The following is a 17,592-nucleotide window of genomic DNA, read 5'->3' as shown; positions in this document are numbered from 1 at the left end:
ATAGCCCGGGGGCCCTTGGGAGGATAAATCAGGCCCTGCTGACCATGCCCTCCTGAAGTGGATGGCCACGAACAAGGATAAAAAAAATGCCAGGGTGACCCGATGGGTTTCTAGACCTCCAAGACTATGTCTAGAAGCTGAAGCTCCTGACCCAGGCAGGGAGCTTATAGGGGGAGTCTGTTAGAGGTATAAGAGGCGTGCTCTGACTGAGGTTCAGCCCCACAACTCCATGTTTTCCTCTGCTCGGGATGCGGTGAGTAAAAACGACACACTATTCTCTCTCTAACCCTGTAATGCAAAGTTGGATGAGTCTAATGGAATGCCTTTCTATTTTCCATAGGCAACCTATAAGGAACTAAATTGATGCGTGACGAAATACAGTTAGACAGTTTTGTCAGAGCAGCAGCATCATTGGCTTGGGAATGGAACAAAAAGGGCAGGTATAATCACACACACTGTATTTTAACATTAGTTATCATCAAATCAAATCAAATCAAATCAAACTTTATTTATAGAGCACATTTAAAACAACCAAGGTTGACCAAAGTGCTGCATGTACATCAGTGGCAAAAACAGAGAACAGGCAGGAGAAACACAGAATATAAACGAGAAACACACTAATAAAAATGACACAAATGTAAGGATGAAAGCATAAAATGGACTCAGGAGGGATTAAAAGCCATGAGGGAGAAAAGATGAGTTTTAAGGTGAGACTTAAAAACACCAATGGAGGGGGCAGAGCGAATGTGAAGGCCGGGGCAAAGCTCTTCCAGAGTCTGGGAGCTGCAGCCAGCGAAAGAGCGTGCGCCTCGTGGTGGTATCAAATATTTTCTGAGGTGGTATAGGCTACTTGTGGGAACCAATTGCTTTTAGTGGCACTAAACTTCAGTGAAGTCTATAGTCCAACTCAATGGTAAATTAATTCTTATCGCGGCACAACTCTGAGCCCTGGCGTACTGTGTATATATTGGCCGGCTGGCTGTCAGTCACTCCACCTGAACCTGTGACACCCGTCGATAAGTGGCTGCCACTGTCGCCGCGGTGTGAAAAGTGTGTCAGAAGTGATTAAGGAGACACTGAATGTCATCCAGAGGCCAGATCACTTCTCCTGTCGCAGCGTGCAGGCTGTAATGTAAATGAGCGTACGCGTGTGCGCACGCGCGCACACGCACACACACACACACGCACACACACACACACACACACACACACACACACACACACACACACACACACACACACACACACACACACACAGACAGACAGACAGACAGAGAGACACCTGTGCACAAAGCTGCAGTTGTAATGTTTATCTGCTGTGTCCTCCTCATGCTTTCCAAAAACAGCTCTCCAGCTCAATGGTAAAAAATCAATCCATTAAACAGATTCATCATTCCATCGGCCATCATCCAAAAGGTATAACGCATTATTAAAGGGGGTGTCAGTGATTTCAGTCAAAAACCCTTAGGTTTCGTTTTTGCCTTGGGGACACAAGCTTTCATCCAATCAGGATAGAGAACAAAAACGAAACCTATAAGGTTTTTTGACCCCCAGGGGTTAACTGGGGACAGGGAGGAACTCCTTATATGGTCAGCACACTCTATAGTATAGAGAGGATTATCACAACAAAACAAAACAAAAAAGTGATATTTGAATGAAGTGAAATCACTGACTCTACCTTTAAAATGATGCTATGCTGTGAACCAGCTGGGGCAGGGGCAGGGTGATGATGATGATCATGTGGGGAGTTCATTCTTTCCCATGCAGTCAGTGTCTTAATTACTCTTCATCCTGTATGTACTTGCTGCTGTCCTGCTGATCCCCGTCCAAGCAACGGGTCAGCCGTGATCTTGTCTATATACTGTGAATCACATTCACAGAGCACCGTTGTCCTGCATGCGCTCATGCAGGCTGATACCAAACTGTGGATTTATCACAGGCACTCACTCACAGGGTTCCACCCACCCCACCAGAAACACATCGTTCTTCCCCCCCCCCCCCCGATTTCACCTTGAGATCATTCGCTCGGCATGTGGTGACGGCTATAGTTCTTGTGTTCGCTAATGAAAGGCCGTCCAGATGTTGGGGATTGCGACCAGCGAGGCCAGCTAGACCATGTGACACCACCGCCGCCACCACACAACACATGATGGAAGGCCCCCCCCCCCCGGCTTTAATGCATCACAACATAACGGATCACGCTGTCCTCGGGGTTCCGCTATAAGCTTTGAATTTGAGCCGGTGTTGTACTGCAGGTTGAAGCCGGCAAACCAGCAAGCAGCCTGCACTGATTGTGGGCTGGGAAACGTATACGTCACGGTATAGCCTGTCGACATGAGGGTGACTAATTAGCTGTGCCCTAATTTTGAAATGTATTCATTTGTGTGCTCTGACTGTGTGCGTGTGTGTGTGTGTGTGCGTGTGTGTGTGTGTGTGTGTGTGTGTGTGTGTGTGTGTGTGTGTGTGTGTGTGTGTGTGTGTGTGTGTGTGTGTGTGTGTGTGTGTGTGTGTGTGTGTGTGTGTGTGTGTGTGCGTGCAGGCAATCTGTGATTTTATATTCGAACGCATGAGCCTCAATCAGCCAAGCATTCAGCATCCCGGGGATTACTGCATGTTGCCATGGAAATCTAACCCATCCTATCGTGTGTGTGTGTGTATGTGTGTGTGTGTGTGTGTGTGTGTGTGTGTGTGTGTGTGTGTGTGTGTGTGTGTGTGTGTGTGTGTGTGTGTGGGGGGGGGATTGCTTAACCCATTTAGACCTGATAACGATTCTACAAAATGTCTTCTAAATGATGACAGTCTTCTGAAAAACACATGTTTCTATGGCCAGTGGTGCTCAACCTTTTTCATGTCAAAGAATGATCTGTATTTTGCCGCTGACCCCCATCTGACAATATGTTGTTCCAGGGACCCCCCCCCAGAAGAAAAGATTTGAGTTAAAAACGTTCGCTCTGAAAGAATATACATTCAAAGATTTGCGCCACATTTTCACGATTTTTAAAACCTATACAAGTTCATATAGTGCGGCACTCGGTGCCGCGTTATGAGCTTGTAAAGATCTGCTATTTTTTATTGAAAAAGTGCTACATAATATAATACATATAATAGCAATATACATATACACCAAAAGGGGGTTCCCGCCCAGAATGGGTTAATGTGGGATGAAGGATTAGATGATGGATGTCAAAGATCTGTGTCAAATCCGTCTCCGGGTCACTCCAGGCTGTCTCTCGGCTCCGTGCTGAAAGATGACACACCGTTCCAGCCGGTGACGAGGAATTGGGTGTCGTTCCATGATGAGTTTTCCTGTAAACTCTCGTCTATACCATATCCCGTTCCCATTTTCCTCTTTCCTCCCGAGCCTCCCACCACTACTACTACTACTACTACTACTTCTCCTTCTCCTCTCTGCACGCAGCGCACGGGGTCATAAAGCCTGTGTGAGGTAAATAAATGCCATTTGTTTTGTGGTTGTCCTGCGATGGCTGAATGATGGCGTGCTGGCGGATGGTTAAATGAGACTCTCAGACCAGGGGACGGGGAACGGGGGAACGGGGGGGGGGGGGTAATTTAGCCCTTCTTACTAAGCGGTGACACAGAGCAATGGAGATTAATGAGAGCACAGGGTCTTTACACGCTCACAGCCACAGACCCCCCCACCCCCCCCCCACCCCCCCCCCCTGTGCATGCCTTACATTTACAAACAAACACAGGCGTCAGGTAGGTATATACGGAAGTTATAGCCAAAGCAATGATCAAAGATTTAAAATTTAGTGTCGTTATAATAAGTTATTAATCATGGGAATCCTTTTTTTTTTTTTCAATCAAGAAGTTTGAAATCATTTGGCTGATTGTTATAACCACTTGAATCCCAATTCTGTGGCGAGCAATAATGAAAATAGCTGATCTACTTAATTTGGGTGTAGATATGTGGCGTATAGAGGCCAGGGAAAAAGAAGCCTAGTATAGAGCCCTGGGGGACTCCGGTCAATTAAATATACATTGTATAGAGATGGTAAACTGCTTAAGGGCAATAAACCGTCATTGTATGACAAACAAATATATTTAGGCCTATTTTTTTTTACTTAAATTATTTGTTGCTTATAATGACATGACTCCAATATGGGATGCCAGGCTGAAAGTGTTTATTCAACAAACAGAATGTTGTTTTGTGGGATGGTGTGTGTGACATAAAAAAAAAATAAGCACAAATAACTACAATATATGTTGGAGCTATATCGTTGTGACAGTTCATTTATCAAGGCAATAAAACTATAGAATTACCGGAACAGATTTGTTGTGCTGTCAGCAGCTTTCCTCGGGGATTACTGTATAAATAGACCAAAATAAACCTTGCTGGACTAAGAGCAATTTGGATATGAATGCCACGACATTTATCATCAAATGAAGGCCTGCCACGCGGCTCCCCTGTTGCAACACTGCATTAGCACTTATAGCAGCGCTATACTGCAGTGTGTTTGATGTCTCTAGATATAAAGAATATAGTAAACAAACAAACAAAAAACGGCTGAATCAGAATCACAGAGCAAAGCCGCGTGCGGCCTAATGGTTTGAGGAGGGAGATTACAACCGAAAAGGTTAACGATTCGATTACCCAGACGGAGCACTTTTACTTTATTTGTTTATTTGGACATGGACAATGCATACTAATGGACGTTAATAAACCGGATATAGCACAGTTGCTCATTTTCACCCGCAGTCCTCACAGGAAACACAAAACGAAAAAAACAGACAGTCAAACAGTGGGATACATTTACATAACATTACAGGGAACACAGCATAAAAAAGAAATACACCTAAAATAATCATAAATGGTTGCAGCTTTGGTTTTCAAGCAACCATTTTTTCAGATTGTCAGACCAGCAGCAAGAAATCCAGGAAGAAATCGCGATGGAAGAAGTAGTATAGAATAAGACGTATAGAAGTCCGGTATTCAAAATGTACTTGAGTAAAAGTACAAGTACCAGCATCAAAATATACTTCATATACTTACCAAAATTAAAAGTATACTATATTGTGCAGAGTGTCCCATTTCACAAGTTCAAAATATATTAAAAGATATTTCGATCTACAAGCTGCGGCACATCGCAACGAATTGTGAGCTTGTAGATCTGCTTTTTTTTTTTTTTGTCAAATAGGTTTTCATTGAGAACAGATTATAAATTGTTGTAGATTAAACATTGTGATATGAATAAAAAAATGATTTTATAGAAAACAAAAAATGAAAGAAAACCCTCAACCCATCCATACTGCTCAGACAGTGACACCGCATACTATAGAATAAAATAGTAATTTGAAAAATGGAAAACATCTGAAAATAAAATGGCGTACAGTCAACCATATCAATGGTATCCTGTCTATTAATTGTTTCTACTCAAGTAATGGACAAGGGGCAGCCAAACCTTATCAAATTGTCTCTCCCTGTTTCTCAGGAAATACCTTATTCTCTCAAGATGAAGCGTACTAGTCATTTCATTTAGCCAATGCTTAAATGCAGGAGACTCCTCCTTTTTCCAGTGCGTCAAAATTAGTTTTTTTTGCTGTAATCAGACCACATATGAGAAGAGTTGTTTCTGTGCTCTCGTCAACATAGGCATGGAGTCTGACAAACCCAGAATAATTAGTACAGGATCGGGGTCAATATGAATACTCAAAACATCAGAGAGTGTCTCACATATCTTAATCCAATATCTTTGTATCCAAGGGCAAAGGGCGAAGCTGTGAAGAAGATTTGCATCTATTGCATTACAATTGTCACGGTGCAAAGAAATGTCGAAACTGGATAAGGCAATGTCTGGAGTTGATAGAGCACGCATTAATTTCTTCAAGGCTGTCTTCCCAGAGCTCGTCTGAAATTGAAGTCCGCAGCTCATTTTCCCATGCCAGCTTAATAGCTAGTAGGAAGGTTTGCCACTTGAAATGATTCATAAAGATCATGTGACACCCTCACGTCTGGTTCTATATTATTAAAAAGTTATCTATAGGGATGAAGGTGTATAGCTCTCTCAAAAGTGGGAGAAAAGTTATGGATGTAGTTCCTAACCTGCAGAAACCTAAAGAAGTTACTCCCAGGGAGTCTATATTTTTCCTGCACTTGAACAAATGTAGGCAAAAGTGTCACCTATACAAAGGCACCAATTGTGCATACAGTATACCCAAACCCTTCCACTGTGCAAACGTGTCATCCAGTTGGGATGGTAGAAATGAGGGGTTATCAGCGATATAGGGAGCAGAACAGATCTGCTATTTTCAAATGGCCGAAATGTAGGCTATATACAGCTGAATTGAAAATTGTAAATAAGGAAGTTTAAAGTTAAAAAAAAAAAATACCTCAGAATTGTACTTAATTGTACTAAGTCAAGTATTGTACCACATGGGAACAGTGTGTGAGTCCCAGCTGACCGGCCCGTGACTTTACCATCTATATGACGTACTGTACTGTACAGTATGTATATATGACTTCTAAATGTAGCCACATAAAAACAGAAAGAAACTGCGATGGTATATATACATTATTTATAATTACTAGCAAGTGTGGCACATTACATTTGGTACTGAATGGTTCACAAGATTAGCTCCGGAGCAAACAGACTGTATAGACACAGACCCGCTCATAGACGACTATAGCCTTCTGCAGAACCATGCAACATGCATGCCGTGCAAAAAAAAGCATTACTATTGTCCTTTCACCGGTATAGGCATTGGATCACTGTTTTCACCTGTTCATTACCCTTATTGATCTGGGGTCACACAGCAATACAAGATGCTGAATGATTGACTTTCGATTCACCACTGGAGCTATACTGGAATATTCAAGTATACAATTCATCCACTACAGTACACGCTTGTTTTTCGTAATGTCTCTCAGGCCTGAATGAGCTGCGAAGTAATCTGGACAAATATGTGTTATTTTGCTAATCGTGTGGAAATTGTTGGCAGATCAACTAATGCAGGGGATACTATACTGTATACCAACCATCTGTCTGCAACAGAGGATTACATTTTGTACTTACACTATGGGATCATTGGGATGAGATGTCTCTCTGCATGTGTTGTGCAGTGAACATACTGTAGTACAGTACGGGACTATACAAAATGCACCGCAGTATAGCCTACTGGGTTTCTTTAATTGACTAAAACATGGTTTTGTAATTATTAAAAAGCCGATGTCACCTTGTAAGCATGGCTGTTAAAATAATGTCCTTGATATTGCTCCTGGTGTGAAATTGTCTTCCCTTTTCTAAATGAGAGATTACTGTAGAGAATTACAGATCAGCACCGAGGATGGAATTGCAATCCACGAATTGTGTCTGAAAAGAGAATGAGCGTCGTTTATTTGACACAATGGCTTTGTGTATACCATAAGCCAGGGATACTCAAATGACTTAACATTAATGATACTTGATAACTATTTGATTTGCTTTATTACAGCATAATGTATAAAGACAAATGCAAATGCGCATTCCGGTTGGCATTCCATTTTTATTCTGTCAATGACACAATATTTGTAATCAAAGTAGGCTAATTTGATGCATTTACTCGCTTTTGAATAATTCTGGTAATAAATAATAGGCCTAAATCTGTAGAGAAAAATAAACAAAAGGAAATATGTTTTGTCCATTATCGCTGGAGCAAAAGGTCCAATCTGCTCAGTTTAAAGCTTGTTAAGCACAGTCATTGGCGGCCGGCCAGTCAAAATTGCATTACAGTACAGTACAGTACAGTACAGTACAGTACAGTACAGTACAGTACAGTACAGTACAGTACAGTACAGTACAGTACAGTACAGTACAGTACAGTACAGTACAGTACAGTACAGTACAGTACAGTACAGTGTACTAGCTATAAGTATCTTGGGGCACCTTCAAGCAGAACTTTAAAATGGACAAAACCACAATGAGCCCCTTTTTATCAAATTAATCATGGTCTTTTTGAGGGGTGCTAGGCCGTCTTATGTCCAGCTTTGAGGGTTTGTGTAAATGTAAACACAAACATTGTCCTAACACAAACGTTGAATGCCATCGACGAATGGCCAGTTTTTAGTGTTTGTGTCAACACATACATTGCGCAAACACAAACATTGAAGACAAAAGTGAGGACGCAAATTGTGATTGGCCGGAATGAGATGATGTATGATGATAAGAGCGCCCCTCACTTCACACAGGTGTGATTTCCCCCCCCTTGTAACGTGGTTTGGTAACCTAGTTTTGTTGTAAAGAGACTTTGTGTACTAAGAAAAGTGCTATAAATCTGATGTATATAAACATTCTCTCACCCAACGTGTGCCAGTAAGTTCATAGGTGAGTTTCAGCTCAATCAGTTCTCTACTCCCCACAGATGCAACTTAAGGCCAGTTGGTTCTCTTTGATTGATTGATTGATTGATTAATTGAAATATTGATTAAAAGTTTGCGGTACAATTCAAGCGCAACTCAATGCAAAGACTGTTAACTGTGGGTGGACGACCCAATAAAGCATTACACTTGTTTACAAGAGGGTCCACCACGTTCAATTCATCAAAACATTTTGAGACGTACAAATATACACTTCTATGAAGCCAAAGAGCAGAACGTGAATTCATCACAAAGGAGGTAAAAAGGGAAAAGAAACATATGCAGTGAGGGGATTCAGATTTTACGGGGGCCAGTTTCGAATTGCAGCCGTCCGTATATAGGTGCCCTTTGGGCTTTGAGAGAGGTTTTGAAGGAGTCAAGGGATTCGCGTGACTGTTCCCATCCTCTTCTATACACTTTGAATTTCAGCATCTTCATTGCAGCCGTTTTCTGGCCTAGATGTGGGAGGGGAAAAAAAGCAAAGTTTTTCCATTTTGCACTACAAAACAGTTGATGCATGGCACCAGTGGTGGAACAAGTACAAAGATGTTCTTTGCTTTAAAAAAGTAGCAATACCCCTGCAGTGTACTCTGTAAACAACTGTTTTAGTTTCTACTTGAGAAAGTAAAAATCCCATTGCGATGTGACGCGTTGTGCGCTCGTAGATCAGCCCTGCCAAAGCATAAAATAGAGCTTCATTGGTTAAATTAATGTATGTTTTGTGATCATAATAATCTAAATCTACAATGTAAATAGTAACTAAAGCTGTAAGATGTCTATTTGTCTTTGACTGTGATGAAATATAGAGCCATTCGAGGTTACTTTAGGACAATAAACATTTGCTTTTATATTTAATCAATTATTGTACAACTGTCTGACTATTGTCTGTTTATTTATTATGTTGCATTGGAGAGAACAATAATTTGCTCCCAAAACATGGGAGCATATACATCATACATATTATATAAAGTTTACTGAATGTGTATTGATGAAGCGACAATAAAATAAACTCGAAGGCAACATGCCTGACACCAAATCATGACCACACGTGGAAATTGTCATAATCTTTCACAATTTGTCAAAATTCTTCACAAACCAAGTAGAAAATGGGGCGAAGAAAGAAAGAAAGAAATCCTCTAATCTTATAAAGGTCCATCATCTAACAATGACTTCACTCCATTAGTGAGTTAGCAGCGCACTTCACAAGAGTGGCATGAAGGATTTGTTTTAATTAAACCTGGTCCCTTCTGTCGCCTTGGAGTCATATTGAATGCTCAATTTTAGCACTCTGATCATTTCCCCACTACAGTAATAGCTCTGTAATGCAGTCAGAACACGCAGGCTGCTCCCCAGGCCCTCGTTAAGAAGCATGAAAGAAATTAACAGCAAACGAAGGCTTTATCTCGCTGGTATGCTAAAAAGGCTTACACACAAGGAGATTTCTCTGAAGCTAAAGCTTTATAAAGCAAATACACCTCAAGGTATGGTTTAGCCATGCAATTCTAATTGCAGTGCGCACCGGGAAAATGTTCGAAGGAGTTAAAGCATAATGTTGCCCCACTGATTTTTTTTAATAGGCCTATAATTACGCTGAGTTCAGCAGATTTTGACTTTGCTAATTTGGATTTTAAGGAGATTCTTTGCTGTGAATGGTCCTCCGTCTTGTATGTGGAACATCTGCCTGGGTGAGGTATTGATATGAGAAATGAATACATAATTATAAACTTTCTCTATGAAGCCCGTCTATAATGCATTCTAAATAGCACAGTGGTTTTCAACAGGTGGCCCGTGGACCACTGGTGGTCCAGGAAGGTGTTGCATGATTGTGGTCCCTGGCCATGGTAATGTAGGATTTGTTGTTTCTTTTCCACTATATAGTTGAATGAACCATGAAGTGAATGACCTGGTGACCTATAGGATGGCATCCTCATTTTGGAGGTCAAGAAACTCAACAGAAAAAGGGAGTTAGAATCTCAAGATGCACCGGAATGTCTGGTTGAGTCGTTGTTATTATTAGTAGTCAATGGTTGACCATTGGTTGATGTATACAAGTGGGATGTATACACATGGGATGCATAGCAAGTGTTATACAAAAGCACACATCTTAGCCCATATGCCCACCCGATACAACAGTGGTCCCCAGGTTGATTCCAAGTCAGGGTGGTGGTCCCTCGTTCACAATCAGTTGAAACCCCCCTGTTATAGCACATTATAACACTGTATGTTTAATTATAGTCATAGGCACTCATAAGTACTCATAACGCTTCATAACAATACACACACAACACCTTGTAAAACATTTCATAATGACTTTAAGGTCAAGTATCATAAAACTTCATAGCTATACATGTGGTCACTCACTGACCTTTCACTTTGACCAGTATCATATAGTGTAATATAATTCTCAGTAGTAATCCGTTACAATAATTTAGTTATAATGCATTATTGTGTGATCATATGCACTCACTGGATGCTTTAGGTAAAGTGAAAGAATTGCTTTGAATCTACAGTATGCAAAAGAACACGTTTCTGCCTACACCTCCAATAATGTTCATTACTTTAGTAGTATGATATACTATTACTATATGAACATTTAGTGCTTACCGTATATGCACAGTAAGTATATTATATAATGCTTTTCAAGTATGTTTATAATGCATTATACAGTGCACACTATAGCTTCATAGAAAGCATCACATTTTAACGGTTTACTTTGTCCATTGACTGATATCATGGCGCACAGACAGCCGGTGATTATTATCCAGATTTATGATACAATGCCTCGCTATATCTTATCCTCCGCGGCAGCGTACTCTGCACAGCTCTGTGGATTTATAATGCTCCATGGCCCCTCTACCCTGCTGCGCGGTGCGAGCCCCGCGCAGAGCACAAACGCTCCTTCTGGCTGTGCCGTGGCAGGCAGGCAGGCAGGCAGCGCCTGATCACTAGCCCTGGAGGTGATTTATGAGCGGCGAGACTTCTGGTCAGAGTGGCTTAATTGAGCCTGTATATTCTCCAGAGCGGTCCTTGAGGAAAAAGGGATAAGTTAATGAGCAAGAAAATGACGAGCCAAAAGCAGGCTTCGGCTGTAAATCTTTGGAATCCCCACGGCGGCAAAGGGGGAGAAAAAGAAAACGCAAGAGAAGAACAACTATACTTATATATATACTCTATAAAGCACCTCATAGATTGTATGGACAGAGCCCAGCTGGAACAAGGTCCCTTCCAGGTTATTGGCAAGGATGTGCACTGGCTCTCCCTCTGTCAGGGTCCTATAGGGTCATACTCAGTGTCCTACAGTATATGTTACCAGTGTCTATATGTTACCAGTGTTACCAGTGTCCTATATGTTACCAGTGTCTATATGTTACCAGTGTTACCAGTGTCCTATATGTTACCAGTGTTACCAGTGTCCTATATGTTACCAGTGTCTATATGTTACCAGTGTTACCAGTGTCCTATATGTTACCAGTGTTACCAGTGTCTATATGTTACCAGTGTTACCAGTGTCTATATGTTACCAGTGTTACCAGTGTCTATATGTTACCAGTGTTACCAGTGTCCTATATGTTACCAGTGTTACCAGTGTCTATATGTTACCAGTGTTACCAGTGTCTATATGTTACCAGTGTTACCAGTGTCTATATGTTACCAGTGTTACCAGTGTCTATATGTTACCAGTGTTACCAGTGTCTATATGTTACCAGTGTTACCAGTGTCCTATATGTTACCAGTGTTACCAGTGTCTATATGTTACCAGTGTTACCAGTGTCCTATATGTTACCAGTGTCTATATGTTACCAGTGTTACCAGTGTCCTATACCAGTGTTACCAGTGTCCTATATGTTACCAGTGTCTATATGTTACCAGTGTTACCAGTGTCCTATACCAGTGTTACCAGTGTCCTATATGTTACCAGTGTTACCAGTGTCCTATATGTTACCAGTGTCTATACTGTATGCTCCCAGTGTTCTATGTTGTTAGGGTCCTATTATGTTCCTAGTGTCCTATATTCCTAGAACATGACAAAGTGTCTCCTATGTGTCCTATAGCCGCTAGCAAGTGCCCGCGGTGAGCAAGAGTTCGCTAAGATGGACGGATTAGGTTGTCAGCTGTTTTGAACTTTTATCTGTTTTTTAACTTGCACATGCACTGTAGTAGGCCTACTTGTGCATTGGGCTAGCTAACATTAGCGGGCTGGCTGCAAGCGGGCAAACTTAGCCACACAATGCATCGCTCACGAGTCACAACACATCACTTTGCAACGGGTTGTGAGCTTGTAGATTGGCTGCTTTCAATGTATTGGCCTTATCTTGCCTAAACTCTTGGCCTTTTTTTTACTATTTTGAAAAACATTTTGAAATAGTGAAAATAGCCGATCTACATCGACACGCTGTGAGCTTGTAGATCGACTATATAAACTAAAAGTTTAGGCACAAGGCGTAAGGCCAGATAGGGCCCAATTAGAGCCAAAATAGACCCCTGAGGGACTGCAGTCGAACTAAATATGTAGGGTTTAAGCCGTATAAGTATAACATATAGGACCCTGGAAACATTGGTACTCTCCCGCTCCCACTCTGTCATGTCGTCCTCATTTTCTCCCCCAGCTCCGTAGCCTTGACTTCTTCCAGTCCCCCATTCGTTGTCTCAGGGGGGGAGCCTGGCTGCGTTTGGATGTGTTGGAAACTCTCTCCCTCTGCTCAGCTCCACTCCACTGTTCTCGTCTCCCATGTTCTCCCAAGAGGGCGAGTATAGTTTGCCTCATTAGGAGCTTCGCACCTGGATTCTGAGAGGTTCCCTTTTCTTTATTTTTTTCTCATTGCAGTGCAGTGGAGTCTGCGTCGGTCCCCGGAGGGTTTCAATGGAGCGTCCGACATCCAAGACCTATAGGAGAGCTGTGCTCAGCTAATGCAGATACAGCACTGTTACAGTAGCTCTGACTGTACAGTGGTACATCTGTCGGTATGGCTGCCCGACCCAAGTCCTCTGAGGAGTTGGACGATTGCCTGTCCGCAGCGTTTCTGCAGGCTCTTGCGCCGGTAGAGGGAGGTGAGCGAGGAATTGTGGCGCCGAAGAATTGGAAAAGTAGACTCACAAAGCACTCAGCATCTGCTGAAGTCAGCAACATTGACAGACACCTGCCACTGCGAGAGTGTGTGTGTGTGTGTGTGTGTGTGTGTGTGTGTGTGTGTGTGTGTGTGTGTGTGTGTGTGTGTGTGTGTGTGTGTGTGTGTGTGTGTGTGTGTGTGTGTGTTTGTGTGTGTGCGTGCACGTGCGTGCATGCATGGGGATGTGTTTGCATGGCGGCATATGGGTTTGAGCTGCATGGGGTGTCCCACAATGCAGATAAAGGCTCCCTATGCTTAGAGTATAGAGACAGTGGTGCACTGGTGACATTCCATCTGATTTGGTCTTTTTCATTGGGCGCCCGAGCTCATTCACATTCTGTACCGTTGGTATTTCCACACTCTGCCAAGTCATATCTCTGGCTATATCCCTGCAGCCTGCCTCACACACCAAGAGAGCATTTTGTCCAAGTACAACCACATGCTCATATAGCGCTATGGAGATTGGGATGGAAATTTGACCTTTTAAATGGTGATGAAAGGAATAGGAACATGGTCTTTTAAAGTTTTAGTATACACTTACTGTATATGGCACTTGTTCTATTCACGTTTATGTCACAGAGAAGCACCTTCTTCTAGACCAAATACTGGTTGAACTGTTATTTTTATCATTATTTTAACCAAATTCTGGAGCGACCATTCTGCAAAAATAGCAGTTCTACAAGCTTGCAATGAATGCTTCGCAACGAGACGATAGAGGGAAATACTATATCTCACCTAATATATAGCCCAGAGGGACCCCGGTCAACTAACCATATAGGTTTTAAGAGGTTACATTTTCTTAATAATATCATTGCGAACGCAGTGAGCACTTACTATGAGACCTAGCAGATCATGTCTGTCTGTCTGTGTGTCTGTGTGTGTGTCTGTCCCGCTATCCAAATATGGAGTGTGTTGCATCAGCAATCACTCAGCTCCATATATGGGCACAAAAGGGGCCAGGTCCACTCAGCTCCATATATGGGCACAAAAGGGGCCAGGTCCACATATACAGTAACAGCGGGACAGACAGACAGACAGACAGACAGACAGACAGACAGACAGACAGACAGACAGACAGACAGACAGACAGACAGACAGACAGACAGACATGATCTGCAGGGTCTCAGCTGCGTTCGCTTCCCGCGTTTGCGCGTCTTACTGGTACTACACATTTGAAATAAGAACATAGATAAAATGTTATATGACTCAAAATGCCAAAACATAAAATGTCAACTCAAAATGCTGTTGTTTTTCATGACAAAATGAAAGCATGAATAACAAAGATGCTGTCTTCTATATAGGGAAGGTCTTTATACCTTTGTGTCAGTCATCTACATACACATTAACATCCACACATAATATCACAGGCCAGCGCTTGTCAGTCATCTAAAATGAGATGATTGAGCACAAAACCACGTTGTCCTTGTGGATACTGTATGTGGAGACCTCCTGCAGGCTGCCAGGTGTCTCCTGGTAATGCTTCACATGTTTTTCACACCAAGAAAGGAATTTACTTTACATCTTGGCGAAAGTTATTAAGTACCCGTCGTGATTTATGGTTTGGTACAGTTACTCTCACATTAGGCGTTGCCTCTGACTCATAAACAATGACAACTTTAATAGAAGGTGAAGGGTTATATGCAGTAAAAGTGAAAATAACACGGAGGAATTTACTGCAAAGACTCCTCGGTCCCTAGCACTCAGTCTGCTCTTTACATACAATCCAGGACTTATTTTAATTTATAAAATAAAAATATAAGCGATATGGTATGTTACTCGATAACAAGTACATTGTAACCCTACTGTCAGGTATATAGGACACCTAATGTCACGATGTCGAAGTAGTTATTTGAAGCAGACGGATCATATTGGACACTATAGTTACACCTCCTTTGTTGCTTTTACTTTGACTTCTATCATTCCATACGTGAACATGGCTTTGTTTTGAAGTCTAAATATAGCTGATTGACTGTCATATAGTACGCCTGTTCTTTTACATCACACAAGCTTTGCAGCGTTTGTGATTAAAAAAAAATGAAATGTTCTACTTTGTAATCATTCTGTGAAAGCCGGCTCGCATCTCATATTGCATGGAAAGCGTTGCAGGAAATGCGAGGCCTGCAGCTATAGGCCGGCCCTCTCTCTGCCCCGGTCATAATTGAGGGCGGTTGGCCGTGGCAGGCAGCGATGTTTTGGTGATTTAAGATTTAATGTTACTCTGCATCCTCCAGGAGGATGTTGGTTTATCGACCGTTTACAGAAGACCGGGAGGCTGTGTCTTCAGGCCCACAGGTCCCAGCATATCCCTGGCTATTGATCCGCTGGGGTAATAGACCCTGTGGAGGAGGGGGGCGACCCTGGTTGGGGGTCAGCTATAAGGTCTGTGGGATAGGCCACCCGGTGTCAACCGGGCCAAGAGGACACACGCCGGCCGGGGCCTCGTCTGTGATGTCGAGAGGTACATTTGATATGCAAAGAATTAGATTCATCGATTTCATTTCCCGCGGAGGTATATATATGAGAGATGCAGATCACGAGCCGACGCGTGAGGTTATGTGAAATGCCATCCGAAACGGATCTTGTGTTTTTCAAAGATTCTGCGGGGCGAGGCATTGGATTGCATACTGAGAGAGGGTCTCACGCTGTGCATGCTATTAAATGGAGGGTAAAGAGATATATGCAGACGGAGAAGCCACCGTGTCCCTGACAAATTCGTTATATTGCAGTCGCCGTCCAGGGCGAATGGAGTTGCGTTCTTTGCTCTATAATAATAATAATAATAATAATAATGCCCTTTTGCTATATTAGTCACTGGAAATGTATTCACATCCATACCTATACAGTATATCTCCATACAAGACCAAAGCTCAACGTAGAAATGTCACCACACATAACCACTTAAACTCCATTATACTTTGTTGACCGGAGTCTCCCGCAGGGGTCTGTACTATACTCTTCCTTTTCTCATCCATTTCTCTCTACACCAAATGTTTTAGCTGAAAATAGCGGATATACAATCTTCCTTGTATAATTTATTTATTATCACATTCCCAGTATGCCCCATAATATATACATCGTCAAAAAATAGCATTTCTAAAAGCTCTCAACCTATTGAGATCAGGGGGGCAGTCAGACAGATATTTTGTGAAGCCACTAAGGAAATGAAAGTTCATATAATGGCCTGTTGTGGCGCTATCACTGGACCCAGAAAAACCCATAGCCCCATAGAAGTCTATGTATTTTGGCCCAACTTCACCTAGACTGTATTACCTTAATAAACATGGTCATGAATACTTTTTGCTTCCAGTCACTAGTTTAAAGTCTCATTTCTAATGTCATAATATTCTTTTTGGAAAATTATGGTCCCATGTATAAAAGAAAAATGACCATAAAGTTGCGCATGTTCTGAGGGGCGTGGCTACCGTTACAGTCTATGAACGGGATCCCCCACCCACTCGAGTCAAAATAAAAACCAACGAAGAAGAAGGGGGGAAGTCCCGCCTCGTTGTCTGGGCCAGCCAATGGGCCAGCTGGGCCTGGGCCCGGATCTTGAAAGATGGCTGCCTGCACACATAGAGACAGGCTTCATTTTACATTCATGTTAGACCCGCGGAACGCTTTGTCCATATTTTTTACAGTCTATGATTGAGATAGCATAATGTTGTGAGCTACATTACAGTATAGATATCGTATTATTATATAGTGTTATTTTCACTTTAGCCGATTTGAAGCTTTTGCAAATGTTGACATTTTGCATGGCTTTTAGAGAGTATGGGATGCAATGTTTCTTTAGAGCACTAGTGTGTTGTTTTTTTAGATTTTTATTTTTTTAGATTTTCACACTTGTATGGTGTGTGTGTGTGTGTGTGTGTGTGTGTGTGTTATTATTATTATTATTATTTGCTTCATCCCTTACTGCCCGTGTCAATGACCTCTTTTCAATGGAACCCTGCATTAGCTGACTAAAGGTAGACAGGCTACGAGGCTGCGATATGGTCCTAACGTCTCCTCATCGACTCACTGCCTGCGGTGCAAATCGCATTACCGACACGACAGTCTCTGACATATCTCCCGCGAGGCCCTATATAACCGAGCTTTTCCTATACTGAACCTCAGTTAGAGGACACAAAA

The sequence above is a fragment of the Protomyctophum bolini genome (assembly GCF_963924005.1).
Source record: "Protomyctophum bolini genome assembly, chromosome: 10".
Taxonomy (NCBI): Eukaryota; Metazoa; Chordata; class Actinopteri; order Myctophiformes; family Myctophidae; genus Protomyctophum; species Protomyctophum bolini.
The sequence above is the reverse complement of the archived record's forward strand: the minus strand, read 5'-3'. Positions refer to the sequence as shown.